At 38.6% G+C, this 13,031-nt stretch overlaps 1 protein-coding gene across 17 annotated transcripts in view; it reads left to right on the forward strand.

Moving 5' to 3' along the window:
* KDM6A (lysine demethylase 6A) overlaps positions 1 to 13,031 on the forward strand; it is a 150,212-nt gene that overhangs the window by 1,717 nt on the left and 135,464 nt on the right. The gene's annotated exons all lie outside the window — the stretch shown is intronic.

The following is a 13,031-nucleotide window of genomic DNA, read 5'->3' on the forward strand; positions in this document are numbered from 1 at the left end:
GGGCCCGCCTGCCTCCAGCGTGCCAGGTCCTTCCCCGAGCGCCGTGACTCGCCAGCCGAGCTCCCCGTCGTCCTTGCAGCCGGGCGGCTTGACAGGGAGCGGGACGGTCCGCAGGTTGCTGGAGCCTGCTCGGCCTTTTGAGAGAGATGTTTGTTTCTGTGAAAAGTTACTGGCCCTGTCATTTAGTTAAGTAATGGCTGCTCCTGTCGGCCCAAGATGGCCGGACAGGGAGGAGAAAAAGAGAAGGGGGGGGGGGGGTGGGGGGGTAAACACGAAACAAATACCGGGAACGAACGTGCACGTCGCCTGGAGCGTGAAGCCCCTGGTGAACGTTGAAGGAAACTCTCCCAGGCATTGCAAGTTCTTTCTGTGTGCTTTCCTGCTGCAGGCAGGGCGTTTGCAGCGCCGATGTCCCTCTTATCAACCTGTAGCACATTCTGCTGCCCATCCGCGAGCTACTGACAAAGGCTGTGGAGACTGGGTGTCTGCCAGTTGTATTTAAAGACTAAACTCAAAGAAAACGTTTGGGTAACAGAATAAGTCAAACTGTTTTTAAAATACTACACAGTTGAAGCAGAAGACCATGTTCTGGTTCCTGCTCTCTTGAGTTGTTCCTGTCAGCGGCTTTGCATTTGACACTTTGTTCATCCCATTGTTGTGCCCGTGCTGGTATTTTCACGTGAAGATTTTTTTTTCTTTTTTTTTTCCTGTTGCTACTCTTGGTTGATCTGTAGACCTATCTCCAAAGTGTTTTGAGTTTTGTAGCCTAGGCCCTTACTTGTGTTTGCATGTTTATTTCTGGCATGGTTGGAAAAATCTCAATGTCAGGACACAAGGGGATGGAAGTAAAAGCAAGTGGCTTCCTTTTGATTTTCAGAGTTATTTATAAATGTACTACTTCTGATAAATGAAAAAAGTAGAGGAGTGACATGTCAGACCAGTTAAATAATGTATGTTAACTGTTAGTTGACCAGAATTAATGTTTGCTCTGTGCATGCTCTTGAGCCTATCAGAAACATTAGAGAGAATCATTCATAGAGCTTAAGGATGCCACATAGAAAAAAAAAAGCATTGTGTATAATTAGATCATCTGTCACGTAACATCACCAGATGAAGTTTTATTTTACGTGCTGTAAAATTAAATAGTACAGGTAGCAATTCAGTGTATTAATTGAGTTTTGAGTCCTTCCCAGCATATAGGGCATTTTCTTTTGTATGCCAGACGAGTACAAGTTTCACTGTTTACCAGGCAGTCTGAGATAACTGAATTTGTAGGGCATTTTTAAAGTTTTGATGTGTATTTCTAGAAATGTCATTGTATGTTCTGCTAATATATCAATATATGAATCCATGCAGTGAATAACAAAAAAAACCAACCCACCCAAACATTTTACTATTTCATCTCACTTTTCTGGCAGTATTTTGGACGTTTATGAATTGCATGCTAACTCATGAAGCATGTTCTTCCTAAAACTTGTCTCTGAGAGAAGTAGGTTGTTAAGAAGGTAGAAAGATTAAAGTGTTACTGTTCAGTGCAGAGGTGTTTGAGAGGAATTTCTTGGCTTGAACCGGCTTCAGGTTTATTTGTGCTTTTTACTTTCAGGAAATGCACACATGTTTCAATTACTGTTATTGATAAGTAAGAAATTGCTTTTTTTTAAGGTTACTTAAACAGTTTATTTTCTGTGCATATGAAGCTTCATACAGTCTGTACTGTACAGTAAGGTTTAGAATAATCTAGCAAATCATTTTAATTCTGCATAACACTTATTTTTATTCTAGGAAATGTGTCCATGTACATATGCGTTTAATTAATAGATTTCACAGCAGTAATAACAAAATTTTTCCTTTTGTCCATGGAGCAACAATAGCTAACAAAAGACTGTAGACTCCATAATTATGAAATCCTAACTGACTGATTTTAAGATTTAATGTACAAGCCATCACATTATAAAGTAACGTGAGATTTATGTGCAAATATAGCTGGTAAGGAAAACCATTGAGTCATGTTTCCAGAGGAATCTTTCACAAAGGCAGAAATTTATCAGTACTCTCCTTGATGTGAGAACAGGAGACCCACTATTGAACCTTTTAAAAAGGCAGATTGTAGCAGTGTCTCTGCTGTGAGTGCCTGACAGTGTTACCTGGTTACCTGTGGTTAAGATGTAGGAGCAGTGTACATGTCTGAGGAGACTGTTGGGGGGTAAGGAAGTAAGGTCCTGGGTTGCAAGTGTTGAGGGAACCACTCCTTTATCCACTCAAGTACCTGTGCTGCAAATGGATTCTCTTGTAGGCTTAAATTCAGTGCCTCGATATGAGGTCCTACTCTGTTTTCACTGGGGTTTGGTTTTTCTGCTATGGTTTGCTTGGCAGGAGGCAGTGTGTTGGCTCGAGCAAGTCACTTGCAGGCTGACTGGGAGATTTAAGGAGGCCCTTTTCAGTGGGAACTCTGGTTTAATGAAGCCACACCCTGACAGAACTTAATAAGAGGAAATCTGCGATCTCTTTTCAGGAATGGAGGAAACTTTGTGTCAGGAGCTTTAACGTAGTTGTGGGTTTTGTTCATACTCCAGGTCTGAACTGCAGTCCTTCTTTTTTGGTAGTTTTACTTCGTAGGATGTATGGCTGTAGTACCGTGAACTAAACTGAGTCCTTCTGGGTGTAGCAAATCAAAAGGACAGATAAGACATCAGATCTATACCATTTTATGAATTATTGAAGATACAGAGTAAAGATCAGGAATATTGTATTGTTGCTCTATGTATTGCATATGTGATAAACCAGAAGAAATGAAACTTTCCTGTTATGGTGTACACCCTGTTTGTATGTGTGACAGAGGAGTAGAATTTTCTGTAAAAATTCTGTGTTTATTTTTTTCAGAAAAGGAACTTGAAAGTCATAGTTTGCAGCTAGCGTGCTTGTGAGGGAGAGGAGAGGGAAATTGAAAGAGAGGTCACCTTTGAAACTGGTGGAAATGCAGAAAATCCAATGTAGCCAGTCTTGGATGGGAGATGATGCTCACTGTTATGCTTCTGAGGTTGAGGAGAACATTAATGTGAAGGAGCTAAAAAACCCCAAAACAAAACCAAAACCCCTGCTGTTATCTTGATGTCTCTTTCTCCCAGGAAGGCAGTTCTCACAGATGAAGCTTAAAGATTACTTGAGGGGGAGGGGGAAGGCATCCATTGTATTGGAACTGAATTGCGAAGCATTTCCTCTTTTTTTCTTTTTTCCTTTTTTTTTTTTTTTTAATAATGATACTTTCAGTGTTTAGTCAAAGTTGACTTAATTGCAGTGACAAACCTTCATTTCATAAGCTGTAATCATTTGGCTTCTATACAGATTTTATGTTGACGTGGCTGGTCTAATGTAATGTATTGGATATCATCTGCTTGATAATTCCTGTTTTTGAGTTTAATCAGTTTGTTATATCCTGTAGACAAAATTTGAAGCTTATTTCCTTTTAAAAGTACTGATGCTGAAGGTGATGTAAAGAGAGATCAAGTAATTGCATACAGTATGCCATTTTTTTTTGGTCTCTATTACCTCTTGTGGTTTTGTAGCCCTTTTGTTTTCCAGCTCATTTTAAAAATGGTATTTCCTTTGTGTAAAGGCCACATGTGTTGACAGAATTAGCAAAGTGATTATCTGTGCTTGCATTAAGCATATAAACTAAGTTCACAGTGTGAATATTCTTTCATCTTTCTTGTAAGTGTTGCTTGTTCAAAAATAGTTCTGGATGGTGTGAATATATTGACTTTGTCCCTTTAGTGTTGACATTAATGTTAATTTTCTACTAATCTATAATTAAATATCCTCAGTTTTAATTATAACAGACTGCTTGAAAAATTATTACACAGGAAAACATTTTAGCAGATTAGCCTAGGTGTAGTAAAGTAATTTTCATTTTTTAAAAAATAATTTTGGGAACGTTTTGACTTAATTTATTTTCATCAAAACTAAGAATTGTTGCTTTAAAAAGAATTATAGTATTTGCCTTATATAATGGCAATGCTGGCACTTGAGAAACTGAGAACTAGTACCATGAGACATTTGTAAAGTGTTCCAGGAAGTGGGCAGCCTCTCCAATTTCTGTAGATTTATATCTGAGCTGTTCTTTAATGGTTTTAAAAAATACGTTCTGCATTTCTTATTATTTGTTTGTTGTCTAGCTTACTGTTCATTGACGAGGAACAAGTTGAAGTTGGTTAAAGTTTTGTAAATTGTTGTTACGAGTGGAATTAGTTTTCTAGGGTTTTTTAAAGGTGTCTGGAAGTGGAAAGATTTGAAGTAAACATGTTGAGTGTGATTTGGCCTGACATAGATTTTTTTTTTTTTTTTTTTAATATGAGTATTTTTCTGAATGCAATTTGGGCTTTATGTTAATAGGATAAAGTTTTTGAGGATCTGATTAAGTTGTAATGGATGACAGATTGTGTGGTTCCTGGTTGTATGATGTTTATACTTTGAAGTTACACAGATATCATATAGACTGTATTTGGGTACTTATTTCAAAGGCTTAGTTACAGGTTTGGAATATTGATACTTCATCCGGTATTAAAACCAACTTTTTTTTTAAAACAGACCTTACACAGTGCTTTTTGGACACTTGACATGTTTTGATACTTTAAAAACTAGTGTTGAAGGCATATTTCTTAAAAATAGTGGTTTTTTTTTTTTCTCAAAACCTATATTCTTGAATGCTTTGGGTGCTTCTTAAGAATAAACTGCGGTATCCCGAAAGTAAGGAAATCAGTGAGGCTGGAAACGTTACAGTTGTAGTTTTCATATGTTAATGAAAAGGCAAGGATGGACCTCAGTTTAAAAACCCTTGTTTTTTTAGAAGTATGGTGAAGATTGCAGGACGGGTGGCATATTGGTATTTCCATTTCATTAAGCTTTACGTTCACTATCAGGAGACTGTTAATAGGGAATACAATGTAAAGTTTTTCTTTGTTACAGTAGTTTTTCATGTTTCTTATGGAATAAATGTTACATATTGTAGCTTCTAAGTACCGGTCTAGTGAGTATGAAGTGGTTCATTTCTTTAAGTGATATATGTGCATAGACTTAAGATAATTCATGCCCCATTGACTTAATGATCAAACAGATCAGGCAGGCAGCAATTCAGGATGAAGAGGAGAGAATTAATACTGTATTTTAGCACCTCAGAAATAGATGTTCTGATAAACTGTTTAATTTTTGGAAGTGTGAAGAAAACCTGTGGCAAGGGTGGGATACAGTTGTTTCCCTTCCATTCCAAAAATTCAACTGCTGAAATCCTCCCATTGATCTATTTGTGGATCACGATACTCATGGATTCTAGTTTTCAAATTTCTACATGGGTCGTTTTGGGTACTGTATGTGAAGAAGAAGTAGTAGTATACATTTCAGAACTTTTGTCTGTACACAGTATTCAGATGTACTTTCTGCTTGTAAAAAGCTTGATGCTCTGTCTCTTGTCAGCCTTTATAGCCGTTTGTTCATTGTAGTGGGTTGAGTGGACTTGATAAGCGTTGGTACCATCTGAAGTAAGTGCTGAAAGCATCATCTAAAAACTATACCATATGTTTGTTGTACCATTTTAGAAAAGGGTAGATGTTTCATACTTGGATAACTCTGTGCATGTAGAACCATTTGTTTTCATTGTATGAGTAAGATGATCCAAAATTAAGGAGAGTCATGGAAAACATTTGTGGCTAAAAAGTGGGTTTTTTATACTGATCAACATTTGTCACAAGTCTTTCCTGTACCAGAACTATTCCATAGCCCACTGTTCTTTATCCTACTGAGAATTAGGCAGTCTTGTGTTCTATAGATAAATTAAGGTTTGGTTTCCAGCTGTACAGATTCATAAGTCAGTTTTCAGGTTTAGCTCTGGTTAGTGAGCAAATACTTTCGTTCTTGGTCCTGAACTGATACAGTTTTTGGGTGATGGGAGGGTTTTTGCAGTATTTTCAACAGACTGTAAGGGAAGGAAAAGTGTGTATTTGTAGTTTGAGAATGCTAAAATAGATGAGTAAAAACTAGTTATTGGTGTAAAAGGGCTTAGATCTGCAGAAATGAGTTTTGCGGATGGGTTGTGAGTCTGAGGTTAATACATGTTGGATGGTGGCATGTGTAGTATTGGTTCAGATAATTCCAGAAGCTGAGCAATTACCATTATCATGCTGAATGCCTATAAGTACATCTATACAACTTGCAGTCCTATAGCTTCACACCTGTTTTCTGTTTTCCATGTACAACTCATGTACGTTACTTTTTGTTTTAACTTCCCTTCTTGGTGAGGTTCTGCAGCTATGGTGTTAGAAGTGTAACATCTGAATAATGTATCTTCACAATTAAAAGTTAAAGTGATGCTTATTAAACTTCAGTTGTTATTATTGAGACCAATCTTTGTTATTGTCCTTGTTACGAATGTTAACATTTGTAGTCTTGTTCACTATCAGAATGATTTTTTGTAGTTAAAAACCAGAAAAAGTTAAACTGAATGGGCCTGTGTGGAGCTCTACAGAAGGTGGTCAGAATTTGTATAGGTGTACCTGAAAGGACAAGCTTGGTACCTTACCGAACATTTTTGTTATGAGGAAAGAGAGGAACTGTGTTTGACATAGTCTAATCTGAGTTCATTGGACCAAGGAAGTTCCGTAAAGCAAGAGAAAAAAATTTAATATGTTATTATATGTTTCTGTTTTACAGATGGGTGCATTAAAGAAATAACTGTAGTAGTTGTAATTCCTCTTGTGGAGAGGTTGCTTTCAAGACTGACCTCTTTCAAGGCTAGGCTATTCAAAGCTTGGTTTCCAGACTAGTTCTTTTAATACTGGCAAAAGTAGTATGTGCCGTTTGATAGTTTGCTTCTGGACGTAATAAAGTGTGTCAACATTTTGCAGTAGATCGGGTATTACTCTTGGTACAAAGAAAAGTATTCAGCATTGAAAGAGTGACAGTAAAGTGTTCTTTGTATGATTAAAATACTGTTTTAATGAAGAAAAAGCGTCTTATGCGCATTTGGAAGTTGAAGAATATTTTTTCTCAGCTACTTTCACTTTAGAGTGTAAGAGGACGCAGGGATTACCATCAGAGCTGTTCTGACAAAATAGCTTTGTTTATTTTATGGTTCTGGCATTTGCTACATAGTGTTCACAAAAGCAGCTTGTTTAATTAAGATGTAGAATTAAGAGCTACTTTATAGTTTTGTAAAGGGAGTGACTAAAAGTGTGTTATAAATTATAACCAGTACACTATATGTCTACATAAGAATTTCCTTTGTGGTAAGTTGTTAAATTAATTGTTGTTTGTTAAAATGGCTTTAAGTTGTTTCCTTTTCTCACAGTGGCGTTTTGAAGATTATGATTAATTTCTCAATATAGATTGGTTATTAAAGTCTAAAGCAGATTGAATTGTGAATGTGGTTTTCATTGAATTTCTGCTTGCATTTCAAGAATTTAAAAATTCTGAACAATTTCAGGATATAATTTTCAATATTAGTCAAAATATCCTCTGCAACAACTGTTAAAATAGAACCAATACCTGTCCCTTTTTTATTAAGTGTTATGTTGCTTCCATTGTAGTTGCCATTTACACTTTTTATTTAAGCACTGTTTTCATTATCATAATGCTTTGGAAACTTCTGCAAGAATCTAGAGTAGAATAATGAATTGAAGTTACATCTTGAGTTTTCTGTATTTTCCTCTAGGTAATAGAATTTTAAGTAGTCTCTCAATAGTTTTTCATATGTTGCTAGTGAAACCATTTGTGGGCCTGTGTGATGAATCAGGCTAGAAAAAAAGTGGAAAACTCACTAGTTTTAAATAACCGGTACTGAAGATTAGTAGTAAGATGAGGTTTTCAGGTTTTAGAAAAGCAAACTTCAGCTTGCTTAGAGCTCAGTTGGGAGGGATTCTGTGTGAAACTTCCATGGAAGATAAAAGGTCTTTTCCTGGAAGCACAAAACCAGTTTGTCCCCTTTAGAGGTAAGGGAAGTAGACAGAGCAAGAGACTCCCTTGGCTTAACTGCAAGCTTCTAAATCTGCTTAAAAGCAAGAGGAAGAGTATTAGAGATGGAAAAGTGGATGAACACTCATTGAGAACACAAATTGAAATTGTCCAGAGATATCAAAGACTACAAGAAAAGGGTTAAGATAGGTAAACAACAAGTGGAAACAGAAGGGAAAATACTGTACTGTTAAACAGGAGAGGTGAATTAGTAATCAGCAGTGCTGAAAAGGCAGAGCTTTCCATCACTTTCTTCACCTCTGTCTTTACCAGCATCATTGGAACTCAGGCCCTGGTAACAAAAATCCAGGTTGATAGAAGCACAGACTCCTTGTCAATGAAGGGTTAGTATGTGGACTGTTAGAGGAGCTTGACACCTACAAGTCAATGGGCCCTGACAGTATCCACCTGAGGGTGTTAAGAATGGTGGCTCATGTCTTTCCCAGGCCACTCTCCATAGTCTTTGAGAAGTTGTAGAGATCTGGAGATGTTCCAGAGGACTGGAAGAAAGCTAATGTCACATCATCCACCAGAAGGGCTTAAAAGAGGATCCAGGAAATTACAGGCCCATCAGTCTTACTTTGTTCTCTGGGAAAGTTATGGAGCAAATCCTCCTGAGTGCTGTCACAAGTCAAATGAAGCATGTAATTGGGAAAAGCCAGCATGGATTCACCAGAGGCAACTCATTATTGATAAAACTGATCACCTGCTAAGGCAAAGTAACCTGCTTAGTTGATGTGGGACAAGCAGGGGACTTTGTCTACCTGGATGTCTCAAAGGTTTTCAATACTGATTCCCACAGCCTCCTCCTAGGGGAACTGAGTCCTTACAGCCTAGACACGTGGTCAATGCAGTTGGGTGAGGACCTGGCTGACTGGCTGCACCCAGAGAGTGGTGGCAAATAGCTCCTTTTCGAACTGGGAACCTGTCACAAGTGGGGTCCTTCAGGGATTGATATGAGGCCCAACCCTGTTTAATATCTTCATAAGTGATTTGGATGACGAGATCAAGTGTACCCTGATAAAGCTTGTTGATACCAAACTTGAGTGGAGTAGACACTTGGAAGGGGAGAGATACCCTCAGGAAGACATGGGTAGACTTGGAAGAGTGGGCTAACAAGAACCCTATGAAGTTCAACAGCTGGGATCTTGGCTGGAGAGCAGCTCTTTGGAAAGGGACCTGGAGGTCTTTGTGAACAGCAGGCTCAGTATGAGTGAACAGTGTACTGCTGTGACAAAGGCAGCCAACAGAGTGTTGGATTATATCAACAAGCAGAGACAAGTAATTATCCTACTCTAGTCAGCTCTTGACAGGCCACATCTGGAATACAGTGTTCAGTTTTGGTCCTCTCTATACAGAAAGGATGTGGACAGGCTAGAGGGGGTCCAGAGAAGTACCACAAAGATGATCAAAGGACTGTGAAGCCCGTCATATGAGGAAAGGACTTGGTTTGTTCAGCCTTAAGAAAAGAAGGCTTAGAGGAGACTGTATGTTCTGGTTTAGCGAGGAGCAGCTTTTGGATTAGTAACATGGGGAGCGGGTTGCAGTGAAGACCCGGTAAAGAGTTTACAGACTCTCCCCTGGCTCCTGGGTTCACACCCACCTCCAGCCCGGCTGGGCCAATCTGGTGCCTCTGCCATCACTATTTAGGAAGGGAATTTGAAGTGCTGGCAGGAGGTGTAAGAGTGATACAAGATGGAGGCGACCACGTGGACCCTTCAGCCAGAGAAGGAGGAAGGAAGGAGGAGCAATAGACCAGAGACCCCTCCATAAGCTGTGGCGGGAATGCAAGCTGTACCCGTGCAACCTATGGAAACCCATGGCAGGACTGAGAGTTACCAGCAGTTCCGTGTAAGTGAGCCCAGACGGGCGAGGGACTGTGTGGGGAGACGGCCATGGCCCAGGCCGTGCTGGAGAGCTTGCGGGCCCCAGAGCAGACCCACACGAGAGGCAAAGAAGAGCTGCAGCTTTTGGAATAAGGGCGCATCGGAGCAGCCCGTGCCCCATGGACTTGCAGGGAGGACTGGCGTGGAGTTCACCCATTCTATTACTCTGTGTTGTTTTATTTTGGTTATGTTTTGGGTTTTGGGGGTATGTTTTTAGTTGATGTTGCATTAAATTATTTTCTGTTTTCTTCCCCAAACCGAGTAGCCTGGTCTGTTTTGTCCTGAAACTTAAGCGGCAATTAGGCCCTCCCTGCCCTTGGGCAGGTCTCAGCCTCTTCGCTACTCGAGGCTAATCGTGGTCTTTGTTCCCTGATGGGCCTAAACCATGACACTGTATCATCATATTCCGATGTTTAAAGGGTGTCTACAAAGAGGATGGAGACTCCGTTTCTACGAGGAGTCATATGGGATAGATGAGAGATAATGGGTACAAGTTACTCCTGGAGAGATTCCTATTGGACACATGAGGAAACTTTCACAATGGGAACAAGTAGCCATTGCAATAATCTCCCTAGCATTGGACACTTCTAAGATTTGGATGGACAGGATGCTGCACCATCTTGACTAGACCACACTTTTGCTGAGAAAGGTTGGACCAAGTGGTCCTTGTGGTCCCTTTGAACCTGATGTTCTGTGCTTCTATGAGCATGGTTCATTGTGCAGACTCAAAAATGGATGTGCAGGTGCTTTAAGAGAGATTGAATTGGGAAACTAGGGTGGGTCCTGCTTAGTGTGACACTGTAAAGAATATTTGTAAAGCTATTGATGAAGCAGAGAGTTTTACTCCCTAATTTTCTTATAAGGGGTGGAATTATATATAGTTTGGAAGCACAGATTGCTAGAGTTGTATTTCTTTTTGGAGAGAAGGAATGGAACAAGTGCAATGGCTGAGCTTCGTTATTCTCTTTGAAGGAAGACCTAGTTAATCTGCCACTGGGAGCTGTAGGACAGATTCAGATCTGAGCATATGTGCAACAGCAGAGAATGCCAGAATATATGTAACAAGGACTGTAGAAGAAAACTATCTTTTTTTCATGGAGCTGTTGTATGTCATTGTGTTCATGGCTCTGAGTGAAGGAAAGATGCTTGAGGGATCTAGGTTTGAGTACTTAATGAATTATGTTTGTGCTTCTACCTACTTAGAAGCAGGCCTCCGTTTGCTTTTGGGGAGGAGGAGAAATGAAAACAGTCATGTGGTAAGGTTTTCCAGAATATAGCATTTGAATAAAAGGAAGAAATTTTCGGTTAAAGGAAGCTGAGGAACTGTTGAAAAAGGATACTTAGAAGATCAGATTCGAGGAAGAATGTGAAACTGAGGAATTAAATGGGTGATGTAGTGATACAGACAAAATGAGGTAGTGGCAGTGGAAATTCTAGTGTATTTATTTTTTCCAGTAGCTACATGAGTCTTGTTCCTGGATACCCTCTATTAATTAACTTATGGTAGCGTTTAATGTCTTGAGATTCCTGCCTCAAAAGATTTTAAAATCAGAAGCAAAACAGAGCTAACAAATTTGGGGAGAATTTGTGAAGGATGTGAAAAAGCTTAATAAAAGTTATATACTATAAGTTTTGAATATAACAGTATCTCTGCTCTCTTCCATTTTTTAAATAAAAGTAAGGCATGGTAGAGGAAGCTGCTTTTTTAGCAGAATTGTTGGCTGCATTGTCTATATCTTCTTCTCCGCGTTCATTTTTCTCTCCTTACCCCGCAAGTAGGGGAAGAGTAAAGAAACCTCCTGCATCTGTGCTTTCCTTGAGGTGAAAATGAAGGCCAAGAATTGTCATGTGTCTATTCTCATGTCATATTTTGCTTTAGATTTGAAAGGTAAAGAAAACTGAAGAAATATGCAAGATATAGGTGGATATTTTAAAAGCGCGAGAAATAAAGTATGGAATTGAAAGCCTGTGTAAAGAAAAATGACGCTGATCTAGAGAATTTAATGGTGTCATTTAATGCAGCAAAGTGTGGAAAGAGTGTATGATGAAGTAGAAAGATAAGAAAGATGGAGAACGTCCATTATATAACATCATAAAGCATGTCATAAGAAATCTCTGGTAGGAAAGAAAAAGTGGAATGGTACTGGGAAGAATAAAGAGGTATAAAAATTGAGTATGTTCGTTGGTAAACTTTAATGAAGCCTCTAGGCGTGTGACAGATACAGTAACTAAAGGTAGATGATACGTACGATGGTTCATAAAACTTTTTGCATTGTCTTTGGTGTGGTGCACAATGATGTTTTGTTTTCTGAGTGTTTTTGATCTTTCCTGGGTTTTAATGGTTGGAGGGGCAGAGCCTTTGAATTTGTGATTTTATTAACACTTGACTATGTTATACATTTTCAAAGATGGAGACTGCTACTATGTTTCTTTGTTTTTAGAAGAGTATTGTTAATAATCCATAGGAAGGGATGAGGATAATTTTTATTTTTTTGTAATTTCTGAAGAAGATTCTGTAGATGGAAAGTGTTCCGCTAATTTTAAATCAGAACAGTACATATTCCTCTATTCCATGCTCAAGAGGTGGAGAAATAAAAAGTAAAAGCAGAACTCTAGGCATTAGACAGACAGTCTCTTCTGGTGCCTTATGAAAATCTTCAACTATACCTTTAGCATAAAAGCACATGTAATTTATTAGAAAGTTAAGTTTTTGTAGTGGAGCATTTTCTTAACTGTAGTTCCTGTGTGGAGGCAATTAATAGCTGAAATGGCTTTAATACCTCTTCTGGTTACATATGGAGAGAGTTTAGAGGTGTTTACGCTTATGGCTGAGTTAATTTTTTTTGCCTAAGTAAGATGAGAGCACAGAGACCATCAAAGTCCATGTTAACTAATGAGCAGAATAAGGTCTCATTTTCAACCTTAAAAGAGCTCTGCTAACTTACAGGGTTATGTGTTAAAAAATTTATTAGTTTTGACAGTTTTCTGTGATTAGTCATACACTGTCCATCTTTGTTGTGTTGTTGGGTTTTTGTTTTCTACATGTAGTGTCAATACAAGACAGTTTTAAAGGCTTATTTGCTATAAATAATTTCAGAAAAAATATTTAATGGTTGAATGGAACCTGAAAAGGAAACAAAAGAAAGC

The sequence above is a fragment of the Colius striatus genome, chromosome 1 (genome assembly GCF_028858725.1).
Source record: "Colius striatus isolate bColStr4 chromosome 1, bColStr4.1.hap1, whole genome shotgun sequence".
In the NCBI taxonomy this organism is placed as follows: domain Eukaryota; kingdom Metazoa; phylum Chordata; class Aves; order Coliiformes; family Coliidae; genus Colius; species Colius striatus.